Raw genomic sequence first — 22,275 nt, 5'->3', positions numbered from 1 at the left:
GTATGTTGGCCCATTCCTGCATGCAGATCTCCTCTAGAGCAGTGATATTTTGGGGCTTTCACTGGGCAACACGGACTTTCAACTCCCTCCAAAGGTTTTCTATGGGGTTGAGATCTGGAGACTGGCTAGGCCACTCCAGGACCTTGAAATGCTTCTTACGAAGCCACTCCTTCATTGCCTGGGCGGTGTGTTTGGGATCATTGTCATGCTGAAAGACCCAGCCATGTTTCATCTTCAATGCCCTTGCTGATGGAAGGAGGTTTGCACTCAAAATCTCACGATACATGGCCCCATTCATTCTTTCATGTACACTGATCAGTCGTCCTGTTCCCTTTGCAGAGAAACAGCCCCAAAGCATGATGTTGCCACCCCCATGCTTCACAATAGGTATGGTGTTCTTTGGTTGCAACTCAGCATTCTCTCTCCTCCAAACAAGACGAGTTGTGTTTCTACCAAACAGTTCTACTTTGGTTTCATCTGACCATATGACATTCTCCCAATCCGCTTCTGGATCATCCAAATGCTCTCTAGCATACTTCAGATGGGCCCGGACATGTACTGGCTTAAGCAGGGGGACACGTCTGGCACTGCAGGATCTGAGTCCCTGGCGGCGTAGTGTGTTACTGATGGTAACCTTTGTTATGTTGGTCCCAGCTCTCTGCAGGTCATTCACTAGGTCCCCCGTGTGGTTCTGTGATGTTTGCTCACCGTTCTTGTGATCATTTTGACCCCACGGGTGAGATCTTGCGTGGAGCCCCAGATTGCGGGAGATTATCAGTGGTCTTGTATGTCTTCCATTTTTTAATTATTGCTCCCACAGTTGATTTCTTCACACCAAGCTGCTTGCCTATTGCAGATTCAGTCTTCCCAGCATGGTGCAGGTCTACAATTTTGTTTCTGGTGTCCTTCGACAGCTCTTTGGTCTTCACCATAGTGGAGTTTGGAGTGTGACTGTTTGAGGTTGTGGACAGGTGTTTTTTATATTGATAACAAGTTTAAACAGGTGCCATTAATACAGGTAATGAGTGGAGGACAGAGGAACCTCTTAAAGAAGAAGATACAGGTCTGTGAGAGCCAGAAATCTTGCTTGTTTGTAAGTGACCACATACTTATTTTCCACCATAATATGCAAATAAACGCCTAGATTTAGAGTTCTGCGTTAGCCGTCAAAACCAGCGTTAGGGGCTCCTAACGCTGGTTTTGGGCTACCGCTGGTATTTGGAGTCAGTCAGGAAAGGGTCTAACGCTCACTTTGCAGCCGCGACTTTTACATACCGCAGATCCCCCTACGCCATTTGCGTATCCTATATTTTCAATGGGATCTTTCTAACACCGGTATTTAGAGTCTTGGCTGAAGTGAGCGTTAGAAATCTAACAACAAGACTCCAGCCGCAGAGAAAAGCCAGGAGTTAAGAGCTTTCTGGGCTAACGCTGGTTCATAAAGCTCTTAACTACTGTGCTCTAAAGTACACTAACACCCATAAACTACCTATGTACCCCTAAACCGAGGTCCCCTCACATCGCCACTCCTTCATTGCCTGGGCGGTGTGTTTGGGATCATTGTCATGCTGAAAGACCCAGCCATGTTTCATCTTCAATGCCCTTGCTGATGGAAGGAGGTTTGCACTCAAAATCTCACGATACATGGCCCCATTCATTCTTTCATGTACACTGATCAGTCGTCCTGTTCCCTTTGCAGAGAAACAGCCCCAAAGCATGATGTTGCCACCCCCATGCTTCACAGTAGGTATGGTGTTCTTTGGTTGCAACTCAGCATTCTCTCTCCTCCAAACAAGACGAGTTGTGTTTCTACCAAACAGTTCTACTTTGGTTTCATCTGACCATATGACATTCTCCCAATCCGCTTCTGGATCATCCAAATGCTCTCTAGCATACTTCAGATGGGCCCGGACATGTACTGGCTTAAGCAGGGGGACACGTCTGGCACTGCAGGATCTGAGTCCCTGGCGGCGTAGTGTGTTACTGATGGTAACCTTTGTTATGTTGGTCCCAGCTCTCTGCAGGTCATTCACTAGGTCCCCCCGTGTGGTTCTGTGATGTTTGCTCACCGTTCTTGTGATCATTTTGACCCCACGGGTGAGATCTTGCGTGGAGCCCCAGATTGCGGGAGATTATCAGTGGTCTTGTATGTCTTCCATTTTTTAATTATTGCTCCCACAGTTGATTTCTTCACACCAAGCTGCTTGCCTATTGCAGATTCAGTCTTCCCAGCATGGTGCAGGTCTACAATTTTGTTTCTGGTGTCCTTCGACAGCTCTTTGGTCTTCACCATAGTGGAGTTTGGAGTGTGACTGTTTGAGGTTGTGGACAGGTGTTTTTTATATTGATAACAAGTTTAAACAGGTGCCATTAATACAGGTAATGAGTGGAGGACAGAGGAACCTCTTAAAGAAGAAGATACAGGTCTGTGAGAGCCAGAAATCTTGCTTGTTTGTAAGTGACCAAATACTTATTTTCCACCATAATATGCAAATAAACGCCTAGATTTAGAGTTCTGCGTTAGCCGTCAAAACCAGCGTTAGGGGCTCCTAACGCTGGTTTTGGGCTACCGCTGGTATTTGGAGTCAGTCAGGAAAGGGTCTAACGCTCACTTTGCAGCCGCGACTTTTACATACCGCAGATCCCCCTACGCCATTTGCGTATCCTATATTTTCAATGGGATCTTTCTAACGCCGGTATTTAGAGTCTTGGCTGAAGTGAGCATTAGAAATCTAACAACAAGACTCCAGCCGCAGAGAAAAGCCAGGAGTTAAGAGCTTTCTGGGCTAACGCCGGTTCATAAAGCTCTTAACTACTGTGCTCTAAAGTACACTAACACCCATAAACTACCTATGTACCCCTAAACCGAGGTCCCCTCACATCGCCGCCACTCGATTAAATTTTTTAACCCCTAATCTGCCGACCGCACACCGCCGCAACCTACATTATCCCTATGTACCCCTAATCTGCTGCCCCTAACACCGCCAACCCCTATATTATATTTATTAACCCCTAATCTGCCGCCCCCAACATTGCTGCCACCTACCTACACTTATTAACCCCTAATCTGCCGACCAGACCTCACCGCTACTATAATAAAGTTATTTTTTTATTTTTTTTATTTTATTTGTAACCAACAATGTAGACATACACAAATCATGGTTTTCTACAGCGCAGGGTAGGAGGAAAACACTAACATATTTGACAATATACAAATTAAAACATTCAAAAATTCTATAATTCAATATGGCCTTGTGCATACAATAATCGCAACCTGTTTTAAAACATACTCATGGCCCATTAACATTGTTCCTAAGCGTCTACACTGTTGGGATTTTTCTCTTTAATCGTAAATGAAAATTCTGTTCCTGAGGTCCCGAAGATTCATATAACATTAGACAGGAGGGGTATTAACTGGGAGTAATAATGAATCAACGGGACTACTCATAAATTATGTAGATTTCTAAAGCAGTTTAGATCAGCAAGTTTAGAGTAGTTAGCAATTGGTATTGTAAACAATAACATGAGTAAATATATAATTTTGCTGTGTAAATAATGTGGTGAAGCATGTAGGTATAGATAGTTAGAGTATGGCATAGACAAGATAAGCCATATAAATAGCCCTCCAACAATAGGAGGTACATTACAGGGGGGGGGAGGAGGTGGCAAGTTAATTATGCGGAGTGAAATATATAACTTTAAACTTTATGCCAAAGGAAGCTTTTAAAATATAGGGTATCAATAGTATCAATTATATCATGCTGTTACGCTGAGGAGTAGAGCAAGTGGAGCTATGAAAGAAAATTAGGGTATATGCAGGGATTTGTAAACTCAACTGGTTAGTATAATTCATCAGTCCTGCTGATCTAAACAAAGGAGGTAAAGTCAATATAGGAGGGGATGGCCATAAGTGGGAATAAAACTTGTTAATAATGGTGGGGTGTGCAGGAAGCTCTCAGTTAGTGGGTAGGAGGCAGAGCGGGACACTATGTGACTAATAGGGGACTGCACACATCTGTACGCACACACCCTCATACACTTGTAACCACACCTATATACAAATGTTGAGATAAGGCTGAGCTAGATTCTTGTTGGTTTCTAATTGCGTAGGCCCGTTAGGTATACTATGGAACCCCTATAACATAAACACCACTTAACATGTGATATAGCTAATAATCCTACCAAATACATTAAATATCCACTATGGTATAAATAGATAATCCATTGGAGCTAGTGGGCATTAGATGCTACCTCGGCCGCTGGCAGCATCCTCGCACCAAGTGAGTGGATTGTGGCAGATATAGTGATATAGTGATAGAGATGGCTTACTGAAGATAGTTAAAAGGCGCAAACGCTGAGCCAAAGGATCTCCTAGTGTGGAAGCGATAAGCTAAATATTAAGGCAGAAATCCTATATATGCACAAAAAACAAGAGGTAACACATAGTCCAGCAATGGAGATACCAGGAGGGAAACAGACAGCCCAATAATCCAAATGTATAAAAGCACAATCAAAATTGAGTATGTAGTGATATGCAAGCAAACAGATTATCTAAAAATCAGTAATATCCTAGCCAGTTGCAGCATTACAAAAATGTTGAACATTAACACCTAAGAATAAGCCTATCATGAATGCTAACAATCCTGCACAAGGAACCTATCTTCAACAATGAGCTACTGGGCTAAAGTGAGGCAATACCCATGCTGTGCACATTTTCATCTGGCTTAGTAATGCTTAGTGGGAAATAGGGGATCCCAAGTAAAAAGATAAAGCAGCCATAAGGTGTTTTTAACTAAAATCATGGACATTAAACAGTCTGAGCCCCCTGGGAGCGGATAACCACTGTGACATTTATGAAAGGGCAATATAACATTGCATAGCAACAGACATTAAAATTTTTGCGACTTCACCTGAGCACACTCGCATATGTATGACCCATTGACATATAAGTTTGAAGTGTAAAGACTTTTACAATCAAAAATGTTAAATAAGCAGTGACTTTAACATAACATGTGCAGCACACTAATCTGTATCAAAAGTGTTAAACAAGCAGTGACTTTAGCGTAACATGCGCAGCACACTAATCTGTATCAAAAGTGTTAAACAAGCAGTGACTTTAGCGTAACATGTGCAGCACACTAATCTGTATCAAAAGTGTTAAACAAGCAGTGACTTTAGCGTAACATGTGCAGCACACTAATCTGTATCAAAAGTGTTAAACAAGCAGTGACTTTAGCGTAACATGTGCAGCACACTAATCTGTATCAAAAGTGTTAAACAAGCAGTGACTTTAGCGTAACATGCGCAGCACACTAATCTGTATCAAAAGTGTTAAACAAGCAGTGACTTTAGCGTAACATGTGCAGCACACTTATCTGTATCAAACGTGTTAAACAAGCAGTGACTTTAGCGTAACATGTGCAGCACACTTATCTGTATCAAACGTGTTAAACAAGCAGTGACTTTAGCGTAACATGTGCAGCACACTTATCTGTATCAAACGTGTTAAACAAGCAGTGACTTTAGCGTAACATGTGCAGCACACTAATCTGTATCAAACGTGTTAAACAAGCAGTGACTTTAGCGTAACATGTGCAGCACACTAATCTGTATCAAAAGTGTTAAACAAGCAGTGACTTTAGCGTAACATGAGCAGCACACTAATCTGTATCAAAAGTGTTAAACAAGCAGTGACTTTAGCGTAACATGCGCAGCACACTAATCTGTATCAAAAGTGTTAAACAAGCAGTGACTTTAGCGTAACATGTGCAGCACACTTATCTGTATCAAACGTGTTAAACAAGCAGTGACTTTAGCGTAACATGAGCAGCACACTAATCTGTATCAAACGTGTTAAACAAGCAGTGACTTTAGCGTAACATGTGCAGCACACTAATCTGTATCAAAAGTGTTAAACAAGCAGTGACTTTAGCGTAACATGTGCAGCACACTAATCTGTATCAAAAGTGTTAAACAAGCAGTGACTTTAGCGTAACATGTGCAGCACACTATTCTGTATCAAACGTGTTAAACAAGCAGTGACTTTAGCGTAACATGTGCAGCACACTTATCTGTATCAAACGTGTTAAACAAGCAGTGACTTTAGCGTAACATGTGCAGCACACTAATCTGTATCAAAAGTGTTAAACAAGCAGTGACTTTAGCGTAACATGCGCAGCACACTAATCTGTATCAAAAGTGTTAAACAAGCAGTGACTTTAGCGTAACATGCGCAGCACACTAATCTGTATCAAAAGTGTTAAACAAGCAGTGACTTTAGCGTAACATGTGCAGCACACTAATCTGTATCAAAAGTGTTAAACAAGCAGTGACTTTAGCGTAACATGCGCAGCACACTAATCTGTATCAAAAGTGTTAAACAAGCAGTGACTTTAGCGTAACATGCGCAGCACACTAATCTGTATCAAACGAGTTAAACAAGCAGTGACTTTAGCGTAACATGTGCAGCACACTAATCTGTATCAAAAGTGTTAAACAAGCAGTGACTTTAGCGTAACATGCGCAGCACACTAATCTGTATCAAACGTGTTAAACAAGCAGTGACTTTAGCGTAACATGCGCAGCACACTAATCTGTATCAAAAGTGTTAAACAAGCAGTGACTTTAGCGTAACATGTGCAGCACACTTATCTGTATCAAACGTGTTAAACAAGCAGTGACTTTAGCGTAACATGCGCAGCACACTAATCTGTATCAAAAGTGTTAAACAAGCAGTGACTTTAGCGTAACATGTGCAGCACACTAATCTGTATCAAACGTGTTAAACAAGCAGTGACTTTAGCGTAACATGCGCAGCACACTAATCTGTATCAAAAGTGTTAAACAAGCAGTGACTTTAGCGTAACATGTGCAGCACACTAATCTGTATCAAAAGTGTTAAACAAGCAGTGACTTTAGCGTAACATGCGCAGCACACTAATCTGTATCAAAAGTGTTAAACAAGCAGTGACTTTAGCGTAACATGTGCAGCACACTAATCTGTATCAAAAGTGTTAAACAAGCAGTGACTTTAGCGTAACATGCGCAGCACACTAATCTGTATCAAAAGTGTTAAACAAGCAGTGACTTTAGCGTAACATGTGCAGCACACTTATCTGTATCAAACGTGTTAAACAAGCAGTGACTTTAGCGTAACATGTGCAGCACACTAATCTGTATGAAAAGTGTTAAACAAGCAGTGACTTTAGCGTAACATGTGCAGCACACTTATCTGTATCAAACGTGTTAAACAAGCAGTGACTTTAGCGTAACATGCGCAGCACACTAATCTGTATCAAAAGTGTTAAACAAGCAGTGACTTTAGCGTAACATGCGCAGCACACTAATCTGTATCAAAAGTGTTAAACAAGCAGTGACTTTAGCGTAACATGTGCAGCACACTAATCTGTATCAAAAGTGTTAAACAAGCAGTGACTTTAGCGTAACATGTGCAGCACACTTATCTGTATCAAAAGTGTTAAACAAGCAGTGACTTTAACGTAATATGTGCAGCACACAAATCTGTATCAAAAGTGTTAAACAAGCAGTGACTTTAGCGTAACATGTGCAGCACACTAATCTGTATCAAAAGTGTTAAACAAGCAGTGACTTTAGCGTAACATGTGCAGCACACTAATCTGTATCAAAAGTGTTAAACAAGCAGTGACTTTAGCGTAACATGTGCAGCACACTAATCTGTATCAAAAGTGTTAAACAAGCAGTGACTTTAGCGTAACATGTGCAGCACACTTATCCGTATCAAACGTGTTAAACAAGCAGTGACTTTAACGTAATATGTGCAGCACACAAATCTGTTATATAAACCTGACATGCAAGGCATAACTGAGCATTGTCAAGAGAGGTAGAATGGCCATGTCCAGGGATATGTTGTCAGAGGAGTCCAACCTAGTAAGTGTTCAGGGGGAAAATGTCCACAGAGAGGTTGTCGGGAGCCGGCTAACCGATACCCAGCCTTGCAATCCAAACATGTTTGCGGTCTGCAAAGTTCATGGAGTTTCCCCGGTTTCTACCACTATAGCGTGAAGCAACTAAGGTTTGAAGAGAACTAACGGAGCTACCGCCCTCACCAGTAGAGCTCCTGAAGGAACGCAGTAGGAAAGGAGCTGTGATCAGTTCTGTTGTACTATGCAGCCCAGCTGCGAGACTGTGAGAGCTGTACCATAGGCCTATCCCCTCGTAGGGCACTATCACACACTCCCCTCTCCATGCAAACTGGTCCGCCACATGGGCGCTGGAGATTGCCAACCCCGCAATATCACTCACACTGGTAAGGGGAGACATGCTCACCGCTTTATGGTGTGCAGGACTGTCAGCCGGTTCATCTGCTGGAGGCGCTGCATATAGTGCCAATCTCTGAGTCAGAAGCCGCATGGCCGGCTGTACAGTGTGGGGTAAGCTTCTACTGCTGCTTGATGAATTTTAGTAGTGGCGGGCAGACAGTTTTCCGCTTCTATGGAGACATCTCTCTCTTGTGTTGTCTGGGCAGCAGGTATGAAACCATGAATAGGCTCAGCAAACCGTAACCCCCAAGCGCCTCCACCAACACATTCTGTGGGGGAAGCTGTGGGAAAGGTTCTCTGTGTAGTAGTTAGCGTGTCAGCAGAGCTAAACGCTGCGTGCAACTCATCCTCGAGAGCGCCATGATGATCCTGGAGTAGTCTCCGAAGTTCATTAAAGAAATCAATAGCCCTCTCCATGTTAGTGCCACTCAGTGTAGATGTCACCCAGTTAGAGAGGACCCCTAGCCCAGCATGTACGCTTCAGATAGACGAGTTGTTGAGCTGCTGCAAGAGGATTGTGGTGTCTATTCAGCTTTGTACAGTAATAAAGAATTTGAAGTTATTTTAACTGCGCCTAATGATCAAGATGGCCGCCGGCACTTCTCTTACGCTGCTCTGTCTCCACATGCTTCAAGCTCCTTAAAGGCGTGTAGTATCTCTCTGTTTCTAGGGCTAGATGTTCAGAGTAAGATTAACAGATAGATTCAGGAGTTTCAAGCTGTCTTTTATGGGAGGTGAGTGGTGTTAGATGAAAGTTTGTTCGGAGCTCACAAGATGTGCGACCACTCACCTACCCAGTTGGCTCCGCCCCCCCTATAATAAAGTTATTAACCCCTAATCCGCCTCACTCCCACCTCAAAAACCCTATAATAAATAGTATTAACCCCTAATCTGCCCTCCCTAACATCACCGACACCTAACTTCAAGTATTAACCCCTAATCTGCCTACCGGACCTCGCCGCTACTCTAATAAATGTATTAACCCCTAAAGCTAAGTCTAACCCTAACCCTAACACCCCCTAAGTTAAATATAATTTTTATCTAACTAAATAAATTATTTCTTATTAAATAAATTATTCCTATTTAAAGCTAAATACGTACCTGTAAAATAAACCCTAATATAGCTACAATATAAATAATAATTATATTGTAGCTATTTTAGGATTAATATTTATTTTACAGGCAACTTTGTATTTATTTTAACCAGGTACATTAGCTATTAAATAGTTAATAACTATTTAATAGCTACCTAGTTAAAATAATTACAAAATTACCTGTAAAATAAATCCTTACCTAAGTTACAATTAAACCTAACACTACACTATCAATAAATTAATTAAATAAAATACCTACAATTATCTACAATTAAATAAACTAACTAAAGTACAAAAAATAAAAAAAGAACTAAGTTACAAAAAATAAAAAAATTATTTACAAACATTATAAAAATATTACAACAATTTTAAGCTAATTACACCTACTCTAAGCCCCTTAATAAAATAACAAAGCCCCCCCCAAAATAAAAAAAATGCCCTACCCTATTCTAAAATAAAAATTGAAAAGCTCTTTTACCTTACCAGCCCTTAAAAGGGCCTTTTGCGGGGCATGCCCGAAAGAATTCTGCTCTTTTGCCTGTAAAAAAAAACATACACTACCCCCCCAACATTACAACCCACCACCCACATACCCCTAATCTAACCCAAACCCCCCTTAAATAAACCTAACACTAAGCCCCTGAAGATCTCCATACCTTGTCTTCACCATGCCGGGTATCACCGATCCGTCCAGAAGAGGGTCCGAAGTCTTCATCCAAGCCCAAGCGGGGGCTGAAGAGGTCCATCATCCGGCTGAAGTCTTGATCCAAGCAGGGGCTGAAGAGGTCCATCATCTGGCTGAAGTCTTGATCCAAGTGGGGGCTGAAGAGATCCATCATCCGGCTGAAGTCTTGATCCAAGTGGGGGCTGAAGAGGTCCATCATCCGGCTGAAGTCTTCTATCAAGCGGCATCTTCAATCTTCTTTCTTCCGGCTCCATCTTCATCCCGCCGACGCGGAACATCCATCCTTGCCGACGACTTCCCGACCAATGACGGTTCCCTTAAGGGACGTCGTCCAAGATGGCGTCCCTCGAATTCCGATTGGCTGATAGGATTCTATCAGCCAATCGGAATTAAGGTAGGAAAATTCTGATTGGCTGATGGAATCAGCCAATCAGATTCAAGTTCAATCTGATTGGCTGATCCAATCAGCCAATCAGATTGAGCTTGCATTCTATTGGCTGATTGGATCAGCCAATCGGATTGAACTTGAATCTGATTGGCTGATATTATATTTATTAACCCCTAATCTGCTGCCCCCAACGTCGCCGCCACCTACCTACACTTATTAACCCCTAATCTGCCGACCGGTGTCGGTGATGTTAGGTAGGGCAGATTATTGGTTAATACTATTTATTATATGGTTTTTGAGGCGGGAGTGAGGCGGATTAGGGGTTAATAACTTTATTATAGTAGCAGTGAGGTCCGGTCGGCAGATTAGGGGTTAATAAGTGTAGGTAGGTGGCGGCGACGTTAGGGGCAGCAGATTAAGGGTACATAGGGATAACGTAGGTGGCGGCGGTGTCCGGAGCGGCAGATTAGGGGTTAATACTATAATGCAGGGGTCAGCGAAAGTGGGGGCGGCAGATTAGGGGTTAATAAGTGTAAGGCTAAGGGTGTTTAGACTCGGGGTACATGTTAGGGTGTTAGGTGCAGACTTAATAAGTGTTTCCCCATAGGAAACAATGGGGCTGCGTTAAGAGCTGAACGCTGCTTTTTTGCAGGTGTTAGGTTTTTTTCAGCTCAAACGGCCCCATTCTTTCCTATGGGGGAATAGTGCACGAGTACGTTTTTGAAGCTGGCCGCGTCCGTAAGCACCGCTGGTATTTAGAGTTGCAGTGGCGGTAAATATGCCTGTACACTCCCTTTTTGGAGCCTAACACAGCCCTTCTGTGAACTCTAAATACCAGCGGTATTTAAAAGGTGCGGGGGAAAAAAAGCACGCGTAGCTAACGCACCCCTTTGGCCGCAGAACTCTAAATCTAGGCGATTTTCTTTCCAAATCAGACAATGTGATTGTCTGGATTTGTTTCCACATTTTGTCTCTCATAGTTGAGGTATACCTATGATGAAAATTACAGGCCTCTCTCATCTTCTTAAGTGGGAGAACTTGCACAATTGGTGGCTGACTAAATACTTTTTTGCCCCACTGTATATATATATATATATATATATATATATATATATATATATATATATATATATATATATATATATATATATATATATATGAGAAAAATATGGACCAGCTCAACCCAATCAAATAATATATAGGTTAACCCTAGATATGTAAATTAATATATCATGGGGTGCCCGGGGGCATAGAAAAAAATTGATATACTATAATATATGGAAAAATCAAAAGAGGGGACAGAAAAAGAAAAATAAGAAAAAAGTATGCTTTATGCCAGCACTAATCAAGAAAAAATTATATGAGAAAAGTCATCAAAGCTGGGTGTTAGAGCTACTGGTCTAGGGGATAAATAAGCCCCTCTCCTATAAACATAAACCTGCTAGTCATAGATGTATAAAAAAGATATTCAATTTATTAGTCAAAAATACATATAAATATATAGAATGAGTAAAAGAGTGCCTAAGTGTAATAAAATACCTATCTACCAATGGCCATTGAGGAGAAACCTGTATCCATGGATAGAACTCAAATAGTGACTCAAAACATCGTAATAGAGCCTAATAAAGTTCATATAGTGGTCCTATACTTTCGGATTATGGCCGATAAAGTCCATGCAGGATAAACACCACACTAGTCTCCAATACTTGAGGTTGGACCATACATTAGAAGCAATCATATATGGAGAAATATTAGTGGAGAACAGAAGTTCATGCAAACATATGCCATGCAATGCAGGTAGGGAAGTAAAAGAGCAATATAGCAGTCAAGCAGTTCAAATAGCAAGGACACAACTATAAGATATTCCAAGATATTATTGGCTCCCAGAAATTGCTGGGTATACTTACTACAGGGTACTACCTACAGAGGGATTTACACTTGCTTAAGGGACCCTTAGTTAAAGGCAAGCAACGTGGATAGATCTCACCCGTATTCATCAATATATGACACCCATATGTGCTGGTGTGTGTCAGTCCAGACTCGGTAAAGTGCTGAAGTGCTGAGATGTTGTTTTCCCATATGCTGCAGTCAGTGCTGAAACTCCAAAGCGTATGCTGTGACGTTGCTGCTATTCCTTGTCGCTCGATGGAGATAACAAAGTGCGGTGTAAATAAACTCCCTAACAGTCAGAGAGGTCCAGGACCATCAGCTGGCCTAGTCGAGGTCAGTAGTGCAAAACTACGCTACACGTGTTTCACCGCCACGGATACTCTGTGTGGTTTCTTCAAAGCGTGCCTTTCCTGTTTGTGTGCAGTCCCTCCCGGGAATTTAAACTCAATTTTAGAAGTTCCGGATGTGATACTTCCTATGAGTCATATTGTCCTGTTAAGGTGGTATCTTACTTTTAAGGGAGTATTAGTCTAATGTATTCACAAGCTAATATTGTAATAAAACTCGTTCAAGATTCCTAATACGTTATATTCCAAGGATCATTTTTACTGAACATATTGCATGTATATATATAAACAGGGCGTTTAATAGGAGAGAGGCTTGAATATGGACATAGAATATATATTAGTCTCACATTTCATTTGTTAGAGCAGGTAAGGTAAGAACAGATAAATAGCAATTGTAGTGTATTGTATTTCTTCATATTATCTGTATTATACTTAATGTATAGGAATAAATTTCCTCGCGCATTAAAGTAATGTAGTCTATGACATTTATTGCATCACTGTATGAAGGTCTATACTCAACATATGCTATCGGAATAATATATAGGGGACAGGTGTACACACACACACATATATATATATATATATATATATATATATATGTAGACACAAAGATCATAACTGTCTCTACAGAAATGGGGCAACATTTATTTCCTCATTCATCCCCTTGGGTTTCAGAGTGTTTATGTTGTGAATTCATTTGCATTCAGTCTTGAGCAATATCTTATCTAGGTCTCCGCCTCGGCCATGCAAATCTATAAGTTCCAAACCCATGGCCTTTATACCTGTTGTGGAGCTATTGTGATGTGTAAAGAAATGTCTTGCTACACTGCTGTCTTTAAGGTTTTTATTTTTAATGTCCCTCTTGTGCTCTAGTACCCTTTCTTTTAGCTCTCTATAGGTTTTTACCACATAGAATTGTGGGCAAGAACATGATATGACATATACAACCCCTTCACTTTTACAGTTTATGTGGTGCTTTATCTTGTGTTTTCGTCCCTCAGCATCTATTATATAGGTACCTTTGTGTATTTATTTACATACACTGCATCTTCCACATATGACTTTGCCATCTTTCGTATGAAAATTTTTGAGTCAATTCTGATTTTTAGCTGTATTTTTGAAGTGGCTATGCACTAATTTATCCTGTAGATAAGGTGACCTTCTAGGGGTCATACGTGGGGTCTCACCAACTATTGTTTTTAAGACAGGGTCTACCATTAAAATATCCCAATGTTTGGACAGTATAGATCTTATATCATTCCATTTATTGTGGTATGTGGATATAAATCTCACTATAATGTCTCCTGCCTGTGGTTTTTCACTTTTTGTGTTTAGTATATTATCTCTTGGTTTTTCTTTTGCTTTATGATAATTACTTTTCAGATTTTTGTGTGAGTAGCCCCTATCCAATAGTCTATGTTTCAAGTTTTTAGCATGAATTTCAAAAAGTTCCAGGTGTAGAACAATTTCTTTTACACCTCAGATATTGACTATAAGGAATACCTTTTAGGACTGATTCTACGTGGTGACTTTCTGCCATTAAAATGGTGTTAGCTGATGTATCTTTTCTGTACATTTCAGTCATAATGGTTCCCTCCTTGATCGTTATTCGTAAATCTAGGAAAGTGATGGTATCCCTACCTGATGTGTATGTAAATCTTAAATTTGTTATTGTTTATTAGTTGAATACATTCTTTTAGTTTCTTGTCTGTCCCATGCCACACCACTAGGATGTCATCTATATAGCATGCCCAGGGGCTGATTTTCTTCTTCATATTCTGCTAGAGTGTTCCTTATACAGTCGACCTCCCATTTCCCGAGATAAAGTCAGGCATATGTGGGGGCACAACTAGCCCCCATTGCTGTGCCAAGTATTTGACGGTAGAATTTATGATCAAACATGAAGAAATTTCTCTCTAGGACAAATTTCAATAAACTCAGGGTGAAACTGTTATGTGTTGAATATTCACTGCCTCTTTGATTTAGATAGTATTTACAGGCCTCCATTCCCAATGTATGGATGATTGAGGAGAACAGTGCTTACACATCTATAGCTACCAGTATGGTATTATCTTCAACTGTAAGCCCATCTAATTTCCAAAGCATATCATTGGTATCTTGGATAAATGAGGGAAGTGTCATTATAAAAGACTGTAGACAATAGTCAATGTATTGGGAAATGTTCTCATTTAGGCTCATTTGCCCCAAAATTATCGGTCTGTCTGGGGGTGGATGTTTATTTTTATGTATTTTAGGTGTTGTATAGAAGGTGGCTGTTCTAGGTTTTTTTTATATACATGTAGTTATATTCTGCCTTGTTGATAATTCCCTCTTTTAATGCTTCTTTTAAAATGTCTTCAAGTTCCATTTGATATCCTATAGTTGGATCACCTTTGAGTAAGTCATAATGTGTTTTGTCAGTAAGTTGTCTAAAACATTCCTTTTTGTATTCTTGTGTGTCCATTATTACCACATTGTCACCCTTGTCTGATGGCTTAACCGTAATACTTTTGTCTTCCATGAGATCCTTGAGTTATTTTCTTTGTTTACTGGTAAGGTTGTCCTTGTATCCCGTATGTATATCCAATTATATATATCTTTTTCCACTAATTTGAGAAATGTATTAACTTACGGAACCACAGACAAGGATGGAAGTGCGAGACTATATATATATATATATATATATATATATATATATATACAATGTCCATATTCAAGCCTCTCTCCTATTAAACACCCTATTTATGTATATACATGCAATATGTTCTGTAAATATGATGCTACGTATTTAACATATTAGGAATCTTAAACGAGTTTCATTACAATATGAGCCTGTGAATACATTAGACTAATACTCCCTTAAAAGTAAGATACCACCTTAACAGGACGATATGACTCATAGGAAGTATCACATCCGGAACTTCCGAAATTGAGTTTAAATTCCCGGGAGGGACTGCAGTTATGAAGTTGTGAGTTAGTCCTCGCTTTATTTCCTAACACATTGCTGCCCATGGTACAGAGTTGGTTACTCTGTTCTTTCTATTTCTATAGGTCTCTATAAGGAGTATTTGTCCTTTCATGCCTTGTGAACTGTCTTCCTGCCGGAGAGATAAACTGCAGGTAAGTGCTTTTGTCTTCTAGGTCTTGGAGACTTGCACCTCAGAAGAATATGTCATATGCAGTAGATGGGGACATTTTTAAAATCCTTTATACAGGATTTTCTTTGGCAGTGGGCAGGCACATTATGCTAAGACTAGGGGTTAATCTTCCCTTTATTGGGACGTTTTTCCTCTTTGTGCTAATTTTGTTGAAATACTTTATTAGTATGTGTGTAGCTTATGCTTTATACAGGGATTTATGTATAAACTTAAAAATTTGCAGTTGGTTTTATTTGCTTGCTTAGCTAGAACAGGCTAACTGAGAAACTGATTGAGTTTGAAACCAGCTGCAGCTACCTGCATCTTATGTTGTAGGCAGAGGGAAATGTGCCTTTTACTTGCTGCATAGTTTCCTCTCTCTGTCGGTCATGTGACTTTTCTCTGTTGTCGGATATTCACGGAGTGGAGCGGCGTCATTGAATTTAAGTCTCTTCATTGTCGATCTATTACACTATCGTTTTAGAGACTTTTGGCAGCCAATTTGTGGATTTAAAAATTCTTAAAGTAAGTGTATTTAACCCCTTAACGACTGAGGACGTGCAGGGTACGTCCTCAGAAAAAAGGCAGTTAATGCCTGAGAACGTACCCTGCACGTCCTCAGTGTGGAAAGCAGCTGGAAGCGATCCTGCTCGCTTCCAGCTGCTTTCTGGTTATTGCAGTGATGCCTCGATATGGAGGCATCCTGCAATAACCTTTTTAAGTAATCCGGTGCAGAGAGAGCCACTCTGTGGCCCTCTCTGCACCGGAGATCGGTGGCTACCTGCGTTGGTGGGTGGGAGCCGGACCGGGAGGCGGGTGGCGGCCATCGATGGCCCTGTTGATGTGAAGGGGGGCGGGATCGTGGGCGGGGGTGGCTGGGGGCGCGCACGGGCGCGCGCGCGCGTGCACGGGGAGGGTGGGGGCGGGCGCGTGCACGGGAGGGAGCGGGTGTGGGAACCGCTACACTGCAGAAAATATTGAAATAAAAAAGATAAAAATATAGTAAATTAAAATAATCAGCAAGGTGGTGGGGGTTTGTCTGTGGGGGGGGGGGGGGGGGGGGGGCGGAAGCTACACTACAGAAAAAAAAAAACCAAAGAAAAAAAAAGCACTTTTTATTGTAAACTGGGTACTGGCAGACAGCTGCCAGTACCCAAGATGGCCCCCAATAAGGCAGAGGGGAGGGTTAGAGAGCGGTTTTGGGGGGGATCAGGGAGGTTGGGGGCTAAGGGGGGGATCCTACACAGTAGCATATGTAAATATGCTAAAAAAAATTCATTTTTTTTTTTAAAACCCTTTTATTTTTGTACTGGCAGACTTTCTGCCAGTACTTAAGATGGCGGGGACAATTGTGGGGTGGGGGAGGGAAGGGAGCTGTTTGGGAGGGATCAGGGGGTGGGATGTGTCAGATGGGAGGCTGATCTCTACACTAAAGCTAAAATTAACCCCTGCAAGCTCACTACAAACTCCCTAATTAACCCTTTCACTGCTAGCCATAATAAACGTGTGAGGCGCAACAGGATTTAGTGGCCTTCTAATTACCAGAAAGCAACGCCAAAGTCATATATGTCTGCTATTTTTGAACAAAGGGGATCCCAGACAAGCATTTACAACCATTTGTGCCATAATTGCACAAGCTGTTTGTAAATGATTTCAGTGAGAAACCTAAAATTGTGAAAAATGTTACGTTTTTTTTTAATTTGATCGCATTTGGCGGTGAAATGGTGGCATGAAATATACCAAAATGTGCCTAGATCAATACTTGGGGTTGTCTACTACACTACACTAAAGCTAAAATTAACCCTACAAGCTCCCTAAAAGCTCCCTAATTAACCCCTTAACTGCTGGGCATGATACACTTGTGGTGCGCAGTGGCATTTAGCGGCCTTCTAATTACCAAAAAGCAACGCCAAAGCCATATATGTGTGCTATTTCTGAACAAAGGGGATCCCAGAGAAAAATTTACAACCATTTATGCCATAATTGCACAAGTTGTTTATAAATAATTTCAGTGAGAAACCTAAAGTTTGTGAAAAAATTTGTGAAAAAGTGAACAATTTTTTGTATTTGATCACATTTGGCGGTGAAATGGTGGTATGAAATATACCAAAATTGGCCTAGATCAATACTTTGGGATGTCTACTAAAAAAAAATATATAAATGTCAAGGGATATTCAGGTATTCCTGAAAGATATCAGTGTTCTAATGTAACTAGCGCTAATTTTGGAAAAAAATGGTTTGGAAATAGCAAAGTGCTACTTGTATTTATGGCCCTATAACTTGCAAAAAAAGCAAAGAACATGTAAACATTGGGTATTTCTAAACTCAGGACAAAATTTAGAAACTATTTAGCATGGGTGTTTTTTGGTGGTTTTAGATATGTAACAGATTTTGGGGGTCAAAGTTAGAAAAAGTGTGTTTTTTTCCATTTTTCCTCATATTTTATCATTTTTTTTTATAGTAAATTATAAGATATGATGAAAATAATGGTATCTTTAGAAAGTCCATTTAATGGCGAGAAAAACGGTATATAATATGTGTGGGTACAGTAAATGAGTAAGAAGAAAATTACAGCTAAACACAAACACCGCAAAAATGTAAAAATAGCCTTGGTCCCAAACGGACAGAAAATGGAAAAGTGCTCTGGTCACTAAGGGGTTAAAATAATTCTACAATTTGGGGAATTTTTTATTTAGTATTATGGACATGGACCAAGACTCTGTCGCCTAGATTATGAGTCTTGCCTTAACCCTAAAAAGCAGCATTAAGAGGTCCCAACGCTGCTTTTTAACGCCCGCTGGTATTACGAGTCTGGGAGGTACAGGTGTACCGCTCACTTTTTTTCCGCGACTTGAGCATACCGCAAATCTACTTACGTCAATTGCGTATCCTATCTTTTTAATGGGATTTGCCTAACACCGGTATTACAAGTCTTAGAAAAAGTAAGTGGTACACCCTCTCCAGTCAAGACTCCTACCACATTTAAAATTCAGTAGTTAAGAGTTTTATGGGCTAACGCCCTAACATAAAACTCTTAGCTAAAGTGCTAAATAGTACAATAACACAAATAAACTACCTATTAACCCCTAAACTGAGCCCCCTCCCCCCACATCGCAAACACTTAAATGCATTTTTTAACTCCTAATCTGCCGACCGGACATCGCCGCCACTTCAATAAATATATTAACCCCTAAACCCCCGCACTCCCGCCTCGCAAACATTAGTTACATTTTATTAACCCCCTAATCTGCCGTCCCTAACATCGCCGACACCAACCTACATTTATTAACCCCTAATCTGCCACCCCCAATGTCGCCGCAACTATATTAAATTTATTAACCCCAAAATATGTCTAACCCTAACACCCCCCTAACTTAAATATAATTTAAATACATTGAAATAAAATTACTACAATTAAATAAATTATTCCTATTTAAAACTAAATACCTATAAAATAAACCCAAAAATAGCAACAATATAACTAATAGTTACATTGTAGCTATCTTAGGGTTTATTTTTATTTTACAGGCAAGTTTGTATTTATTTTAACTAGGTACAATAGTTATTAAATAGTTATTAACTATTTAATAACTTCGTAGTTAAAATAAATACAAATATACCTGTAAAATATATCCTAACCTAAGTTACAATTACACCTAACACTACACTATAATTAAATTAATTCCCTAAACTAACTACAATTAATTACAATTAAATTAAATAAACTAAAGTACGAAAAAAACACTAAATTACAGAAAATAATAAAATAATTACAATTTTTTAAACTAATTACACCTAATCTAATCCCCCTAATAAAATAAAAAGCCCCCCAAAATAAAAAAATCCCGACCCTATACTAAATTACAAATAGCCCTTAAAAGGACCTTTTGTGGGGCATTGCCCCAAAGTAATCAGCTCTTTTACCTCTAAAAAAAATACAATACCCCCCAACATTACAACCCACCACCCACACACCCAACCCTACTCTAAAACCCACCCAATCCCCCCTTAATAAAACCTAACACTAACCCCTTGAAGATCATCCTACCTTGAGACGTCTTCACCCAACCTGGCAGAAGTGGTCCTCCAGACGGCCAGAAGTCTTCATCCGATCCGGGCAGAAGAGGACCTCCAAACGGGCAGAAGTCTTCATCCTGACGGCATCTTCTATCTTCATCCATCCGGAGTGGAGCGGGTTTATCTTCAAGCCATCCGACGCGGAGCATCAGCTTCCATCCGACGACTAACACTAAATGACGGTACCTTTAAGTGACGTCATCCAAGATGGCGTCCCTTCAATTCCGATTGGCTGATAGAATTCTATCAGCCAATCGGAATTAAGGTAGAAAAAAATCCTATTGGCTGATGCAATCAGCCAATAGGATTGAAGTTCAATCCTATTGGCTGATCCAATCACCCAATAGGATTGAGCTCGCATTCTATTGGCTGATTGGATCAGCCAATAGGATTTTTTCTACCTTAATTCCGATTGGCAAATAGAATTCTATCAGCCAATCGGAATTGAAGGGACGCCATCTTGGATGACATCACTTAAAGGTACCATCATTTAGTGTTAGTCGTCGGATGGAAGAGGATGCTCCGCGTCGGAGGGCTTGAAGATGGACCCGCTCTGCTCCAGATGGATGAAGATTGAAGAGGCCGCCTGGATGAAGACTTCTGCCCATCTGGAGGTCCTCTTCTGCCCGGATTGGATGAAGACTTCTGGCCGTCTGGAGGACCACTTCTGCCTGGTTGGATGAAGACATCTCAAGCTAGGGTGATCTTCAAGGGGTTAGTGTTAGGTTTTATTAAGGGGGGATTGGTTGGGTTTTATAGTAGGGTTGGTTGTGTGGGTGGTGGGTTTTAATGTTGGGGGGGTTATTTTTTTATAGGTAAAAGAGCTGATTACTTTGGGGCAATGCCCCGCAAAAGGCCCTTTTAAGGGCTATTTGTAATTTAGTATAGGGTAGGGATTTTTATTATTTTGGGGGCTTTTTTATTTTATTAGGGGGATTAGATTAGGTGTAATTAGTTTAAATTTCTTGTTATTATTTTATTATTTTCTGTAATTTAGTGGGGTTTTTTCATACTTCATGATTTTTTTTTAAATTGTATTTAATTGTATTTAGTTTAGGTAAATAATTTAATTATAGTGTAGTGTTAGGTGTAATTGTAACTTAGGTTAGGGTTTATTTTACAGGTAAATTTGTTCTTATTTTAACTAGGTAGTTATTAAATAGTTAATAACTATTTAATAACTATTGTACCTAGTTAAAATAAATACAAAGTTGCCTGTAAAATAAATATAAACCCTAAGTTAGATACAATGTAACTATTAGTTATATTATAGCTAGCTTAGGGTTTATTTTATAGGTAAGTATTTAGTTTTAAATAGGAATAATTTAATTAATAATAGTAATTTTATTTAGATGTATTTAAATTATATTTAAGTTAGGGGGTGTTAGGGTTAGGGTTAGACTTAGATTTAGAGGTTAATAACTTTATTATAGTGACGGCGACGTTGGCTACGGCTGATTAGGGCTTAATAAGTATAGTGTGGCGGCGACATTGGGGGCGACAGAGTAGGGGTTAATAAATAAAAAGTAGTTGTCGGCGATGTTGGGGACAGCAGATTAGGGGTTTATAGGGATAATGTAGGTGACAGGGGTGTCTGGAGCGGCAGATTAGGGGTTAATAATAAAATGCAGGTGGCGGCGATGTCGGGGGCGTCAGATTAGGGGTTAATAAGTGTATGATTAGGGGTGTTTAGACTCGGGGTTCAAGTTAGGGTGTTAGGTGTAGACATAAAAAGTATTTTCCCATAGGAATCAATAGGGCTGCGTTAGAAGCTGAACGCTGCTTTTTTGCAGGTGTTAGGTTTTTTTTCAGCCGATTCTCCCCTATTCCTATGGGGAAATCGTGCACGAGCACGTTTAGCCAGCTCACCGCCACTGCAAGCAACGCTGGTATTGAGGTGAGATGTGGAGCAAAATTTTGCTCTCCGCTCACTTTTTTTGCGGCTAACGCTGGGTGTAAAAAAACCTGTAATACCAGCGTTGTCTTAAGTGAGCGGTGAGAAAAAAATGCTCGTAAACACTGCAAGCCTTACCGACAAAAACTCGTAAGCCGTGTGTTTTTTGACAAATGCTTGTTATGCCTAGAGGTACAAATTGTTTTGTCTATGCAATTCTGTGCTGCATGCTTAGCTAGAACACTTCAATTTAAAGATAAATTGTTGCCCTCTGAGTCCAATATCTCTCAAGATGATGCTGTTCAGGCAATGCCACAGCTTTCTCCTCAAATGCCCCAAGCCTCTATGGCGTCACATACAGTACCCTGCAGGTCCTCTCAGTCTTCTGGAGGATTTTATTTGCCTGCAGATTTTGCTGAACACGTATCCTCTGCAGTATCTGCGGCATTATCTGCTTTTCTTA

Source organism: Bombina bombina, chromosome 6, assembly GCF_027579735.1.
Source record: "Bombina bombina isolate aBomBom1 chromosome 6, aBomBom1.pri, whole genome shotgun sequence".
NCBI classification, from domain to species: domain Eukaryota; kingdom Metazoa; phylum Chordata; class Amphibia; order Anura; family Bombinatoridae; genus Bombina; species Bombina bombina.
The sequence above is the reverse complement of the archived record's forward strand: the minus strand, read 5'-3'. Positions refer to the sequence as shown.